The sequence below is a fragment of the Pteropus alecto genome, unplaced genomic scaffold (assembly GCF_000325575.1).
Source record: "Pteropus alecto unplaced genomic scaffold, ASM32557v1 scaffold40, whole genome shotgun sequence".
NCBI classification, from domain to species: domain Eukaryota; kingdom Metazoa; phylum Chordata; class Mammalia; order Chiroptera; family Pteropodidae; genus Pteropus; species Pteropus alecto.
The window spans coordinates 967,599-981,002 of NW_006431919.1; positions in this window are offsets into that span (position 1 = coordinate 967,599).

The window sequence follows — 13,404 nt, forward strand, 5'->3', positions numbered from 1 at the left end:
TTAAACGCAATCTTCACCATATGACCCAGCAGTCCCACGATTAGGTATTTGCCTGAGGGAAATGAGAACATTTGCCCAAACAAAGACTTTTATACATGAATGTTCAGAGTACTTCGTTCAAATAGGCAAACACTGGAAACAGCCCAGATATCTATCAACAGAAGAATGGACCATCAAATTGAGGTACATACAATGGCTCGCTTCTCAGCAAGTAAAAGGACTGAACTACAATACATACAACAGCAGAGATGAATATCACGAACATTATGGTGAGAGCAAGTAACCAGGCATCAAAGGGTTCATTCTGGCGATCTCATTTATGTGATATTCTAGAAGAAGCCAAACCAATCTATAGTAACAGAAAACAAGTTATTGCCAGTAGCTGCCAGTAAGAGTGAGGACTGGCTGCAAAGGAGCACAAGAAAACTTTCTAGGTGATGGAATTGTTTTAAATCTTAATTGGGGTGGATATCTAACAAGGGTATTCATTGTCAAAATTCATCAAACTGTACACTGAAAATCAGTGTACTTTATTGTATGGAATTCGTATTTCAATAAAGTTGATTTTAAAGCATTTTTTAATTACCAAGCCAAACAGAAAAAAAAATGTTTTAGAGAAAGAAAGTAAATTGTGACTTAAAATTGGAATCCCAAATTTAATGTTAAGAGGGGAAATATTCTGAATTGCTAGTACTTTTTTTGAATCAAGCTACTTTTTACATGAACACTCTGGATGGTTGTACTCCAAGAAGAGACGCAGTAGAGATTGATTTGATTGATTGATTGATTGATTGATTGATTGTTTGAAAAAGCAACTCCAGAGCTGCCAGTGGGTAACAGGGAACTGATGAAGGACTGCGTGGAGGGGCCAGACTTGTTTGTGTATGAGACACCCTAGGGAGAACTTCTCAAATCATCTGTGGTGAAGGACCAGGTGTTTTTGTTGTTGTTGCTTGTTTGTTTGTTTTATAAAATAAAAAATTGCACATACTAGAGGTCACAGCATGTCAAATAGCAAATCTACAAATACTTGTTCTTGGTGCACGTGCTGGCCTGGTCACAACCATTATCCGGCATGCACGGACCAGCCCAGAGGCTCAGAGCACTGCCTTGTGGGCACCCAGGACTACTTGGGATGCACTTTGGAAGAGACTGAGGTCCGAAGTCAGCAGAGAGACAGGAGCCAAAGACGATCAGGTTATGAATATGAACGTGGCCTTTTTGTACACAGTGGATGGTGACGTCTGAGGAAACGTGCTCACGAAGATTTCAGGAAAGGTACATGAGGTCAACAAAACACTGTCGTGGGAAGAGTCACCTGGCAGCACACACAGGATGGAGAGGATGGAGAGACCCGAATCACTGGGCTGATGAGGAGGTTGTTGCAACCAGCCAGGTGGGAGATGACCAGGATTTTAACCATAGAGGTAGCTGCAGAACTGGACAAGAGAGAGTGGAGACAGCGTACTAAGAAGGCATTGCCAATGACTGGTGACAAACTGGGGGTGGGGGGGCTGGGGATGCAGACAAAGTCAGAGCAGGTGCTTTGATGCAGGAAGACGCAGATATTCAGAAGAATGAGAAGAAAAGGGAGGAAGCTTGTGTCTGGGGTCTCCATTTGCCCTGGGAAATAGGAAGTAGGTTCCTGGGTGTGCCAGGGCCCCCTGGGCCTGGCATTCTCCTGAGGGCTGACTCCCCCTGGCTTGGCCTCTGGCCCAGTAATCCTTGACCCACTGCCACCAACTGTGCCACCCACAGTGAGTGACAAAGGGAGACAGCCAGAGGGGATGGGAGAAACCTCACGTTTGTGTGTGCCACTTTCTACACCTGGCATGCTGGCTTCCTCCCACTGGTACTCCACCTGCAGCTCCTCCTCACCTCCCAGGCCCAGCACAGATGTCACCCGGCAGAATGAATTACCCTCCTTCGTGCTGCCGTGCCACTCAGATGTGTTCGAGCACACAAGTCACATCACAGGAGGGCCGCGCGCATGTCTGTCCACTCTGCCACACTGTGGCCTCACAGCAGGGATCACATCCAACCTCTGTTTCACCGGCCTTCAGCACTGAGCCCGATGCGGGGGACTGTGCGCAGCACGCGACCTAGACAAATGACAGCGTATGCCAAAGGAAGGCCGGAAACGGGCAGGGAGGGCACTGTAATGGGCTCAACAGGTGGGGAGCTGAGCAAGAGCCAGATGTCATACGAGCTTTCTTTCCTCTGTCCTTGGATACATGTATGGTAGCCATTATTTGAAACTTTCAGGTCCCTCAACCGGAAGTACTATAGGGGCTCCCCTCTGCATATATACGAATAGACCTTCTCTGGGTTTAGCCAGCAGTGGCCAGAGCAGTCTCGCCTTTAAATTCTGTAAGAACCTAGACAAAGGCCGATGTGACCGGTGAACTGGGAAATCACCGCTTTTGGTGTGAGCACAAGAATCAAAAGAGAAGATGGCTAATCCTTCAGACATGCCGGTCCTTTCCACCGGTGTGGAAAGAGGTGGCATTATCGCACACCTGGAGATGGAAGCCCAGTTTCAATGTGGGGTTGCCCATCCCTAGGGGTGGGGAGTAGTCAGCCAGAACAGCTTGGAGTTTCAGGCCCAGTCCATTCCGATGGGTTGGCGCCATGCCATAGAGGATGCTATGTGTTTTGAGTATCATCTACGCCCACACCTCTTTAGGAGAAGGATTGAAATTGATTTTCTAATCCAGAGAAGCTTCTGCAGCACAGAGAGAAAAAGTTTTCAACCCCAGAGGGAAATTACAAGAAAAATTAGGAAGTGGGGATTTTCGTTGGAAGCAGGTATTCCTGGTCGTGAAATGTTCAAGAATAAAACCAGGATAGTTCTGGGCAAACTGGAGTGGTTGGGCAGGCTAGTTGAAAGAGACCATAGAGATCATTGCCTAACCCTCTGTCATAAAACGTAGTCCCAAGAGGGCAAGTGACTTGGCCAACTTCACACAGAAGCAATGGCAGGGCTGGGACTGGAGCCCAGGCCTCCAACGCACCCCACAGGCCTTCCGCTCAGTGGAGTTTTCTGTCAGCGTCCTCTGGCTGTTTGCCTTCTTCACTCCCATGACTGCAGTTACTTACCTGCTGCCACCCTACGCGGGGGACTTTCCACAGCTGGTTAACTGCTATTGTTACACAGGAAGGATGTCAATGTCCCCCGCACGTCTGTTTCATGACAAGAGGGGAATCCAGATGAGGAGACTGTCGTGGGCCCCGCAGTCCCTCCACCTTACAAGAGGCAGGCAGCGCCTCTGAGATTCTTTTAACTTGTTCCGCGGCAGCTCCATACTCTAAAAAATGTCCTTGTCCTAAACCTGGACCAGCAGGTCTGCTTCTTTCTGTCCTCCTGGGGTCCCCACCTAGACACAGACAAAGTCCCAAAAGGAATAAAATCCTCTTCCTGTGCCACCCTTAGCACAACTGGGAAAGCAGAGCGAGAATAAATGCACAAACGGAAAAACTCAGTGACAAATGGCCCAGAGCTCCTCCGTCCGCCTGCAGCTGGCACCTTTGGTTTTCATGTCCTCTCATTCCTCGGAAGATTGAGTGGTTAAACCAGTAAGTGACCCCCCTACCCAGCCTGCCTGGCATCAGTTGTCCGAGAATGCATGGCCCTTGGTCTATAGGCGTGTGACAATGAAAGCTTCGTGAAGGATAAGATCCGGTGATGGACAGGTAGCTACACCTCCACAGACTTCCCAGACAAGCGTACAGAAAATGAAAAACTTCTCCCACCTCTCCTCGGCCCCAGGCTGTCTGTTTACAAACGTTGTGTTTTCCACTTCTCTCTTCTCATGCCTGAATCTGTTCAGGAATGTCACATTCCAGCCTTTCTGGGCCGACCACATGTCACAGTGCCAGCCATCATAACGCCACACATCCCGGAATGTGGCATTTCTGAATGAGTCAGGCAGGAGCGTCAGGTGTTTGAGAGCAAAACCTGCCTCGTACTGTTGCATCACGGGACCCCCACGGCTTGTACCATTAGATGGTGTGTCTCAAGATCCTCGAGGGTAGTGTACAATTCACTGTCCGGTTTGGTGAGTGACAAAAACAGAGAAGCAGGACCACAATCACAGTGAGTCTACTTTCGTCACCCTCTAACCTATAAAGTCCTTTCACAGCTGTCATCTCTACCGTTTCTTACAAAATCCTTGTGCGGAAAGCGAGGCCGGTAAAGTTTAGAAGTGGACGTGCTTCGGGTCAGATGAAAGATGAGGGGCAGGCAGGTCTAGAAGCGGAGCTGGGGTCGGGCACACCTCAGGGCTTTTGCCACTACACCGTCCAGTGCCTGTCGATGCAATCCTCCTTCAGAAACGAACGTGCTTGTTAATCCACGATGCGAACCGGCAGACTCCCTGGGGCTTTTCTGAAGCCCTGAGGTGGAAGCTTTGCAATAAGGCAAAGGAAGGTTTAAATAAGGATTAAATCAAATAAGATTGGGAGAAGGCAGAGTGTCGTGGCGGAAAGCCAAAGCTTTGGAGTCAGTAGACCTGGATTCAAGCCCCCAGTTTTGTCACTTGCTAGCTCTGTGACCTTGGATACATCACATCGCCTCTCTGAGTTTCAGTTTCCTCATGTGGGAAGTGGAGATAAAGTTAGTACCTGCTTTATAGGGTTGTGAGGATTAAAAGCAGTGGTGTATGAAAATGGATTAGGTTATAGCACAGCGCCTGACACGAAATAGACGCATGATAAATTTGCTGACTGATGAACTGAAATGATTGGCAAGGCTAGGGTATGAAAGAAGAGCTGGCTAAGTCTGAAGCCAGGGCTCTTAACTTTTATGAAATGCTGGTGCCCAAACCTGCCAAGCACCTCCCACAAGACAACTGGAGTAAGAGGCATTCTTGAAATAGCCGGGGGATTCTCCTCCAGGCCCCTTCCGAGCCTCAGACACCCACGCAGCTCACCTGCTCTCTCGGATGCATCCCAGAGGCCTTCGAAGAGGAGGAGGGACTATAACCTCCGCACGAGAAAAACGTCTCCACGAGAGAGAAGAAGGAGACAAGCAAAAGATTGGGGTAAATATATGGCGACAGAAGATGACTAAACTTTGGGTGATAAGCGCACAATGCAATATACAGATGATATGTTATAATATTGTACACTCGAAACTTATATAGTCTTATGAACCAAGGTCGCCCCAATAAATTTAATTTTTAAAAATCGGGAGTAGATCCGGCCCCGAGTTCTGCATCTGAGAAGGAACAGTTCTGTCTTCAGGGCTGAGAGTCGTGGCATGCCGGTGCAGGGAGACACCATAGAGAGATGCTGCTTGATGAGAACATTGAGGCCCAGAGAGATGAAGCAGCTTGCTCAAGACTGCACAGCTCGGTGGTGGCACAGCCGGAACTGGAATCCAGGTCTCCCGACTTCCAGCCACAGACTTTCTGCCACCACTTCCTTAATTATACGACAGGCTTTCAAAATCTTTAGAGCACAGAATTAGTTCAGCACTAAGCTTTCAAAATCCCCACGAGCCCTCCCACAGTTCCTCTTGAGGACAAAATCACTCAGGGGGAAAAAATGTATTAAAAAGTCTTTTGAAATGACAGAGGAGGGCGTTCGCTCAGCCAGGAGCTCCTAAGAGAGCGTTGAAATACTGATTTGATCAGCGGATGATCTGGACTTCACCTCTTGTGCAATTTTCATCTTTTTCGGTACTCGGATGGTGAAGTGTGAAGTTTAGGAGCCCGATGGTCTCTGATAAGTGCGTTCTGTGTCCCTGCAGCAATGCCACAGGCGTGGCAGGCCTCGTGCGGCCACACCAGAGGTTTAGACAAACAGGTTGTTTCAATCTCCAGTCAGGTTTATTGGGAGGTGCCCCACCCACCCCACCCATGGATTTCAAACAACGGCTCCCTCCGTTCTCACTGTCCTTCACAACTAGGTCACGGGCCTGGCTGGGCAACGGATTCTAGAATGGCGGCTCAGAAATGCTTAGCTGAAACTCTCTATCTCTCGGCTGAGGGGATTGGGCTCAAGGTGAGAGTATTGGCTATGTGGCCCACAATCTACTTTGACCTGATGCAGTGCCTGAGCAGTTCAGATAACACAGCATCTGACAGAAGCCAGGGCTCCAGGGCAGCGAGAAGCAAGACGAAGCACCCAGCAGACCCCTAAGCTTCTAGGAGCACTTGGCAGTGCAGGAGTCCTGTCCCCTGGCAGCTAGGTTTCTTAGGGCACGTGGCCAGGTGCTTGCATAACGTGAGGCCGCACCTACTTCAGAAGCTCACTCACCAGAGAAGTGAGCTTTTCCCGCTTCATGCCTCCCTGCATCCCTGAAGGCTGGATTTCCTGAACAGGTGTGTCATCTGGAGAAGGGACATCTCAGTTTGCAGTAGGAGATGCAAAGAAAAACAATCCCGAGTTTTGGAGCTGAGTGTCATTATTAAGGAATTTCTTCCTTTTGAAATAACTTAGTTCAACGGGAGGCACGGCTCAGATAACATACAGTTCCGGAATTGAATAATCTATAGATTAAGTCTGGAAAGCTTGCTTGCACTGAGTCATTTGCTTTTGTTGGGATTTGAGTTTGGGGTTTCAGGACTCACTTCTTCATTTGTTTTGGTTCTGGTTGCCAGGCGTAGGGTCCTCCCAAATAGAGTCTTTGGAAAGACCCTGTTAAGCACAAACAAAACAATGATCCCCCCTCCCTTAAAATTAAGACTTTGATGTGGGTAGGAGCTGTGTACAGAATCACAAAACAAATACTGGTCCCTGAAGTCACCTTCAGAAGCTGCTGGTAAAGGAAAACTTTTTGTCTCAAAGAACAACGATTGCACAGGCACCTAGTTCTATGAATCAGATGCTAGAAAATACCTTTGTGCATCAAGATAAAAAAAACCTTGAGACTTTCATGAGAACGTGGTTTAAAACAAATCCTTGAAGTCTGAAAAGAAAAACAGATGTTTTCCAGAGAATCGAGTGATGTTCTCGATTGCAAAATGCAGGAAAGTTTTTACCCTCCCCCGGGCTGTTGAAAGCCTGGGCGATGCTTACCTCACTGCCGTCAGCTTCCTGACAGGTGAGGCACTGAACGGAGGAGACTGGTAAACAGAAGGCACTCCATAAATGCTTGTTGTACCAGTAAGGGCAAGAAAGAGAATTTCTGTGGAAATTGAAAGTGTTTTTTGTTTGTTTGTTTGTTTGTTTGTTTTAAGTCTTCCAATTCAAAGCTTTGGGGAGTGGTAAAGAGTGGTAAAGGAAATGAATGCTTGTTCTGCTTCACTTTGAATAGACCGAGAAGAGCCAATACTAAATGTCATAGTGCAACTAACATTTACTGAGTGCCTGCTGCGTGCCAGGCACCACGCTAAGTGTTTCCTCATTTAATCCTCATGATAACCCAATCGGCAAGTAACTGTCATTCGCTCCATTTTACCAGTTGGATAATTGAGGATTATGGAAATTGAAGGACTTGCCTAATAAGTAGCAGAGCTGGAATCTGAACACGAGTCACCTTACTTCAGAGCCTGTTTCTTAAATCATTATGTTCTACCGCCTGCCAATCCAAAGAGCTTCTTATAATTTACTTAATTAGGGCCCTGGGAGGAAGGTAGTTTCTTTTCATAGATTAGCAGGAAATAAGCTTCCAGCTCAGCACGTGTTGTCGAATGTTGAAGGTTGCTCTCGACTGGGTTCAGGGAAGGCTGGGGATTCTTCACTCAACAAATACAGGTTCATTCATTCAAATCCACGTCAGCACCTATGATATGACAGGTCTTAGACTCAACACAGAAAATGCAGAAAGAAGAGACACAGGGTCTGCCCGCAGGAAGCTCTCTCACTAATGGGGAGAAAGAGACTTGCGAGATCCATGATTCAACGTGGCAGGAGCCGCCGTAGGTGGACTTGCATGGCCTGTGAGCACCAGAGCCGAAAGCTGAGCAACGTGGTGGTTCTGTACATGGGTAGAAGAGGCCTGAGATCGAATCCTGGCTTCTCCTCCATTTAACCCGTTGGGTGCCCTGGACAAGTTCCTTATCTTTCTGAGCTTCAGTTTTTACCGCTTTTAAAATGCTAACAACAATGTAGTCCCTACCTCGCCCTACTGTTGCAGGATGGAATGCTATAATGTCTGCTCCAGCACGTGGCCAGCACATAGTAAGTGCCACGTAAATGGAAGCCATTAGGGAAGACGAGTCTAGGCAATCAGGGATGGTTCTACACAAGACTTGGGCAGGAAGGATGAGTAGGAAGTGGTTCTTTCAGGAGGAGAGACTTTGGGGTGACAGTGCATTGGGCGCTTAGGGGAAAGAGAGGTTTGCTATGGCAGAAAAAACCGAGACAGAAGCTGGAGATTCAGCAAGTGTCAAAAAAGAAAGTGACGAGCAAGCATCCGGTCCTCTGAGCACAGCATCGTAATGGAAGCGAGCGAATGCATGAATAAATATTCATGTAAAAAAATAAACAAATAACTAAGTAGAAACAACCTCGGTATCCATCCAAAGAAGACTGGCTAAATGCATTGTGACATAGCCATATAATGGAACACTGTTTGGACATTTATTAAATGATATATATTATATATACTTACACGAAAAGACATCAGCATAGTGTAAAGTGAAGATGCCAGTTACAGAAGATATGTCGAAATGATCTCAACTTTATAAATTCACAGAAACAATGTAGGGGAATTTTTACCAAATTTTATAGTGGTTACCCTCTGGGGGATGGCATGAGGGGGTAGGGTTGATGATATTTTACTTTCTACTCTATAATAAGAGATATTATTTGTGGGTATCATTTTTGTAATATTTTATCAGGTTTTAATGCCCCAAAGGAGTAAGATGGGCTAAAAAAGGAAAAGAGGCTATTGGGAAGTCATTGGTCACCCACAAAGAAGCAGGTTCAGTGGCAGAATAGCGGCACGGAGCAGATAACAAGAGAGTAGGATGAAAAGTGGGGCCAGCAAGTGTCAGGTGGAGGAGAAGGAGCCAGAGAAGACCAGAGATTAGGGGTGCTGCAGAAACCCTGAGGGAAGGTCCAGAAAGGGACAAGGGAAGAATAAGATCAGTCTGGTGAAAGGAACACATTTAGTAGGGAAGGAAGGAAGGATGGAAGGAAGGAAGGAAGGAAGGAAGGAAGGAAGGAAGGAGATGGAGATTGGCAGTCTTAAAGTTCTGAGGAAATGGTGGGTGGCCTCAGACTTATCAGTAACATGGGCAGAAGGCGGCTTCCGGATTAGATGAGGTAGAGCGGGGCAGTGGTGAGCTCAGGTTGGAGGCTGGGGAGGTTAGAGGACTCGGTTTCTGACCGTACGCAGAAGGGATGCGAGGGGTGCCTCCTCCTCACCCCAGCAAGGGGCTTCCAGCTGGGAGAACCAGGGGACCCTCCCATTCCTGGACTCCCCATTCCAGGTTTCCAGGTTTCCTTGTGCCAGCCCACCCTTGGCCATCTCAGCCACAACTCTTTGTTTTCTGTAGTGTCCCTAGGGATGTGAAGGTGAGGAAGGGCAAAGGGTGGGTGCCTGTGGCTACGGCTACTAACAATGCCGCTTCCGTGTATTTTGTCCCTGGTGGAATAGGATTTTTTCAAGTGTGAAGGGAGGGAGAATGGTCAAGGCCCTCTGGAGTATACTAGAAGGGCCTGAAGGTTCTCAGAGTCCAAAAGTCTTTGCTCACACCCTGGGTCAGCTGGGGATTAATTGACTATGCGTCCCAATTTTTCTGTCTGAGACTGTAACCAGCAGCTCATCAGTACTGATGGTTGCGTTATTGCTGAAATCATCCTCGGCAAACGGCACTTGGAATGTGGAAGGAGAGGAGGAAGAGAGAAATGAGAATTGGGAAGGAGAAGGTGAGTCTCCAGATCTCAGAGGGAAGTAAAGTGGGGTAAGCGATAAGGCAGAATACGTGTCCCGCAGCCAAACAGGAGGGAGGGTCTAGGTTCTTGGGTGAAGAATTTAGTTATTGTCTTTAGGCCTCAGGGAAGTGCCAGGAGCCTGAGGTTTCCAGGAGGGAGGGACAAGGGGGCCCATCCTGGAGGCTGGCTCAGGAGAATGAATGACATGAACACACTTTCTAATCCATTTCGCTAAAATGTCTAAGGTAGACTTGTGTTCAACAGCGTCCACTCTTACTTGGGAGAGTGGGGCCAGACAGCCCTGCTGGGTTGGGCTAAATCGAGGTCTATGCCAGATCAAGTTTAGTCACAAAGAGACATCAGCTGACAGTCATCTAGCATCCAAAGACAGTGCATGATACTGGACCTTCTCTGCCGTTTTGAGAATCAGAAGGCTCTAGGCCAAATGAAACAAGAAGAAAAGACCCTGAAGGCACAGTGTCTAATACCAGCGCTGGAAGGAATTCCTAAGAGCATCCCCACAGAATTCATCACCTCCCCTCCCTGGCTCTGTAGCACTTGCAGATAGCATGCTGTTATAATTTATTGGCATTTACCTATCAAAAAAAACCCTTATCTTATCCGGTCACATTGCCAAAGCATGACATCTAGCCCGGGGTAGATTGAGTGAATGTTAGTGAGTGTTTGCTGCACCTCATCTTACTCTCCTTATTTTACTAATGAGAAAAAAATGGATCCAAAACTCTGGAGAGACTATTAACTTGCTCAAGCTAATGACATGCTGGCTGAAGGTTTAGCTCCAGCCTGTCGTGTTCTGGACAGAACATGAAGCCTTCCCACTCAACAGCGAGATAGAGAGAAATGAGTTGCCACACACAGGGTGTCCTATGCAGGGGCAGCCTGGCAACTATGCTTTGGAAACTATAAGCGAAAGGGATTTACAAGAGCTCTTGGCTAGGGAGGCAAGTCCCCAAAATATGCTCTAACCCAACGGTGGCATGAATGAGGTACCGGCTTCTCTTTTTGCATTAACAAGTGGCCCCATATCCTTCCCAAGGGGAGTGAGTGGCCCTCTGAACCTTCTCAGACATGTACAGAAAGCACCTTAAGGACACTTAGGTGTCCGGCTGAATGGCTGAGTTGTGTGTATCAGAGACTACGAAGGATCAATCTTTGGATTAACCCTTTGTAAAAACACCCTTTAAACTTTGCTCAGACAAAAAGAAAGAAGATGAAATCCTTCTGAAGAAAGATCTGCCAAAGTGTTTCCTCAGAACACTGGAAAGAAAAATATTGCTTTGTGACCAAGAAAGATGGATAAACGCTGCATTCTAAACCTTCTCTGGGAGAGTCACCTATATATCAACACATTAAGGGCATTGAGGAATCCTATAGGGAGGAGTCAGGTTGAACCCAGTATTGCACAAAATTATATCACCAGAGAACACTTTGTTCCATCTCACACTTACAACAATGGCTCTGGGGCTTTTTTGTTCACAGCTTTCAGATTCTGGAATTTGGGGCAGCACACTTGAAATCAGTTAACTATGGGCCATGTGAGTGGGTGGGGCTCGTGTTTAAAAAGGTCTTTCAGTGGAACAGTCGGAACGCATGGTTCACTCGGTACTCCTCAGCCCTAAATTGAAAGTTGCTTGAACTTGGGTCTGCGCCGATCATGCTTCCTTATATATTCCCCAAACCAAGTCACCATCTATTCCAGAAAAGCCTCCCTCGAAATGCCTCGACATCGCACCACACCTCTTTGCAGCCAGTTGACCCCACTCTGCAGGACATCACGCCATCCCCTTAGCTCAGAGCTCTCCCCTCCAGGCAGCATTACAATAGTGTGATGTGCAGCTGAAGCAAAAATAAATTTCACACACACTGAAAAAAGTTTGGCAGCGCATCCATAAATGATTTAAACCACACAGGCTGAGAACGCTGGCCTGGACCTGGTCTCTCAAAAAGTAAACTAGGAGGACTGTTAAGAAGAGGCATTCATGCGAGGTTATCTCGGGTGAGGCTCTGCTTCTCAAGAGGCGTAGAGGGCTGGGTGAGGTTGCTGGACCCCTGGAAGCCATTGTCTGAAGTCCCCCAAAACATGGAAACAGAAAGTAGCATATAAATCCTGTCACCATTAGAAATGTCCAAATCTGTAGAGAATTTTTATGGGTTTATTTGAGCCCAACTGAGGACGAGCGCTAGGAAGCAAAATCTCAATGGATTGAGAAAATGCTCCAGCGGATGGCACTTTTGCCTTTTAATTTGAATAAAAGGAGAAGCTGTAAAGAGGGTTACATGAAATCCATTGGCGGCAGATTAAGGGAGTGGGAAAAAGCAAAGTAAGGAAATCTCTGAGATTGGATAAAAAGGCAAAATAGAGTTACACGTACTTCTTTTACATCGGTGGGTACAGGACAATTAACATTTACAGCACGTGGAGATAACAATGAGAGGTCCTGCGGTCTCGTGGTTCTGTGGTTCCGATGATGCTTGCGGTTGCACCTTGAAGGATCTGGAAAAAGGAGATTACTCTGACATTTCAAAGGTATGAGATCTTAGATGCAAAAAAACAATAGACAGGCTCACTTAAGGTCAAGATTGATCTTGGTCAAGGAAGCTACAGGCCTAAGACGTGACTACCCATCATGACCCGCTTTTAGTTAGGAATTTTTATGTTCAGACCGTCCTATGTGGTTACTTTCGTCTCTGAGTTTGCAGGGCCCGCCATGCTGGCCTTCCCTGAGCTTGGCGGGTTTAGTACGTGGCCCCCTTTTTTGTCCACAATCCCGTTTTCCTCTTTCCAGTTATTTAAATAACAAATTTCACAGAGAGGGTTTCGGTATTTATTTAATTACATGCTTGTGGTTTGTTATTTTTTAAAAGCAATCTACCAGAAAAATATGGTAACCCTTAATTAATTCTCATCAGGAAAATCATAATGTGTGACAGGGCATCAGTCAAGAGCAAAGACCCCCATAATCTCTTCCTGGCTCTGCTGCTAGATGAAGAAGTAGCTTTACATGCCCGAGGTTCCATTTCCTTAACGGCAAAAAGATGGATTGGATTAAGAAACTTCTAGAACATTTCAATGCCAACATGATTCTGATTTCTAAAAAGTACAAGAAATAGTTCTAAAATGAATACATAAAAAGTAAATGAAGGCTTGTGAACTGTTAAAAAAAAAAGAAAAAGAAAAAGAAACAACAGGACAAAATGGAGTCACTTTTGCTAAGCCAAGTCACCAAATCAAAAATGATAATTACCCTAATTAACCAATTTCATTGCAGTTGCAACCTCTCCCAGGAGTGGAATTTTAAATCAGTCTGGAATCTTCTGACCAATGCTGATGAGGTAACCTGCATGATAAAACCCCTGCCATTTCCTGTCCCCAAAAAGAAGATGACCTGTCCTCAACATGACCCTTTGTTGTTGTTGTTATTGTTGTTCTAATAACTCCCCTGCTGCACCCTTCTGCCTATAAAAACCTTCTGTTTTGTACAACCCCTTGGAGCGCCTTTCTACTTGCCAGATGGGGTGCTGCCATATTCATGAATCAATTAATAAAGCCAATCA